The sequence below is a fragment of the Lissotriton vulgaris genome, chromosome 1_1 (assembly GCF_964263255.1).
Source record: "Lissotriton vulgaris chromosome 1_1, aLisVul1.2, whole genome shotgun sequence".
Taxonomy (NCBI): Eukaryota; Metazoa; Chordata; class Amphibia; order Caudata; family Salamandridae; genus Lissotriton; species Lissotriton vulgaris.
The window spans coordinates 236,341,192-236,343,837 of NC_141685.1; the positions used below are offsets into that span (position 1 = coordinate 236,341,192).

Genomic DNA, 2,646 nt, shown 5'->3' on the forward strand with positions numbered 1-2,646 from the left:
ACGGTTGGGTTTTATTATTGAATAAACACTAAGAAGCCGTGTATGAGGCAATAACGTGCGCTGAGGATTATTTATTTATATCCGGTGTGAGGTGAGGATGAGCCAGGGACAGCCCCCCCCTGGACTCTGAACTGGCGGGTTACCAGGGCCCCGCCTTTTAACAAGGAGCCACGCCCCTTACTTTAGTGACAGCCCTTGCACGAACCGAGGGGGGGCCCGAGGGGTGCCGAGGGGACGCCGAGGGGTGCCGAGGGGGGCCCGAGGGGTGATAACTCCAGTCCAAGAAATGGAGAATAGATCTCAGCGGTACTTTACGGAAATGCATCCGCCATATAATGGATGTTGCTTTTCCTTGCAGAAGTTTGGCCATGCACACCAATGTTTACAAAAAGGATGTCAGAAGTGGGATTCGAACCCACGCCTCCAGGGGAGACTGCGACCTGAACGCAGCGCCTTAGACCGCTCGGCCATCCTGACACGCTGTGTGAGGGTGTCTGTGACTCCATGTGTGCTGAGAACAGGAATGCTCCCCTAGAGGTAAAGTCACACATTAGTTATCATCAAAGATTGATTGTGTTTTGACTTCGCAGCTGAAGCTCAGTCTGGCCTCCGAGGGTGCAGCTCACACCGATCGTGAGAGCGGGGGTCAGGGCTGCACAGTTGTGGGTGCGGTTCATCCCCACAGCTGCTGCACACACTGGCTGGAGAAGAGGAGGGCACACACTGGCTGGAGAAGAGGAGGAGCCGGGGTCACAGTTTCACGTTGTTGCCGTTTTCAATCAAATCAAATCAAATACATGTAAAGAGCTCTAAAGAGTCTATAACTCGAGATTTTTCAGTCCTGGTGACTCGTTCAAGCTCTGACGGGGGCTGAGCCCCCCTCGTGCCCCCCAGGGCTCAGGCATCGGCCCCCTCGGGGGCTTCTGAGGGGATTCACAGCGAAGGAGACAAGATCCAGAGACCCCGCTGAGCCAAGCTCTGCCCTCCACAGCTGAGGCTCAGCCCGGCTCGGGGTTTGTAGCGCCCGGATCTCGGCTGAGAAGCCTCAGGGCGCTGGAAACATGAGGGGTCGGTCAGCCCCCCACCCCCAGCATGCACCTGCCCCCGGCTGACTCCGAGCCGAGTTGTCTCTGAAACAGCCGTGTACGCAGTAAGGGTTGGAGCCCAAGTCTGGCATGTGACACGTGTCACTCTGTCATGTGGCATATGCCACATCTGATGTGACATATGCCATAGATTTTCTACTTGGTCTTTCATTATTATCAGTTGAGCATTTCCAAAGGACCATGTTTCACTCTGCTAAAATAAATACATTGTTTAAAAAAATAAAAATAATATTAAAAAATAATTTTCCGAGGTGGGATTTGAACCCTGGTCAAAACTCACTCAAAGCCCCTGTTCATTAACAGTGAGCCACCTACTCTGCTAAAAGTTCCCCAGCCAAAGGTATCTATGTCATCGAATAAGGTTGTCAGTCCTTCCTCTATTTCTATTGTCTTTGGACTGTAGATAGCAGAAATCTTCTCTCGATTTACATTCTTTAGATACAAATAGCCCTTCCTTTCATACAGTCTGCCACTAGCCCCATGCATTTCCAATTCTTACACAATCATCCCAAATTCTCATTCCACTAAATAAGTGATTTCTTTCATAGCAAACCTGTCCCCCCTATCCACGTGCCACCCAGCATGCCATTATCAATGCCTGACATGCACTATGAGTAAGGAGGCCATAGTTCTCCCAGACACTGCTAGGGGGTCATTTACAAAGGCACAGCTTTCATTTGTGGAATTTAGAAATAAAAAAATAAAAAAATAAAAAACTGATTTCCCCCACCTGGGGTTTGAACCCTGGTCAAAACTCACTCAAAGCCCCTGCACATACACAGTGAGCCACCTACTCTGCTGAAAGTTCCCCAGCCAAAGGCATTTATGTCATAGAATAAGGATGTCAGTCCTTCCTCTATTTCTATTGTCTTTGGACTGTAGATAGCAGAAATCTTCTCTCGATTTACATTCTTTAAATGCAAATAGCCCTTCCTTTCATACAGTCTGCCACTAGCCCCATGCATTTCCAATTCTTACACAATCATCCCCAAATTCTCATTCCACTAAATAAGTGATTTCTTTTATAGCAAACCTGTCCCCCCTATCCACGTGCCACCCAGCATGCCATTATCAATGCCTGACATGCACTATGAGTAAGGAGGCCATAGTTCTCCAAGATACTGCTAGGGGGTCATTTACAAAGGCACAGCTTTCATTTGTGGAATTTAGAAATAAAAAAATAAAAAAATAAAAAACTGATTTCCCCCACCTGGGGTTTGAACCCTGGTCAAAACACACTCAAAGCCCCTGCACATACACAGTGAGCCACCTACTCTGCTGAAAGTTCTCCAGCCAAAAGCATTTATGTCATAGAATAAGGATGTCAGTCCTTCCTCTATTTCTATTGTCTTTGGACTGTAGATAGCAGAAATCTTCTCTCGATTTACATTCTTTAAATACAAATAGCCCTTCCTTTCATACAGTCTGCCACTAGCCCCATGCATTTCCAATTCTTACACAATCATCCACAAATTCTCATTCCACTAAATAAGTGATTTCTTTCATAGCAAACCTGTCCCCCCTATCCACGTTCCACCCA

The 2,646-nt window shown here is 47.5% G+C and overlaps 1 non-coding gene across 1 annotated transcript; it reads right to left on the reverse strand.

Moving 5' to 3' along the window:
• Positions 1-394: 394 nt before the first annotated feature.
• Positions 395-477, reverse strand: TRNAL-CAG (transfer RNA leucine (anticodon CAG)). The gene has a single exon. It is a non-coding gene; the product is annotated as a tRNA-Leu (tRNA).
• Between the last annotated feature and the right edge of the window lie 2,169 nt (positions 478-2,646).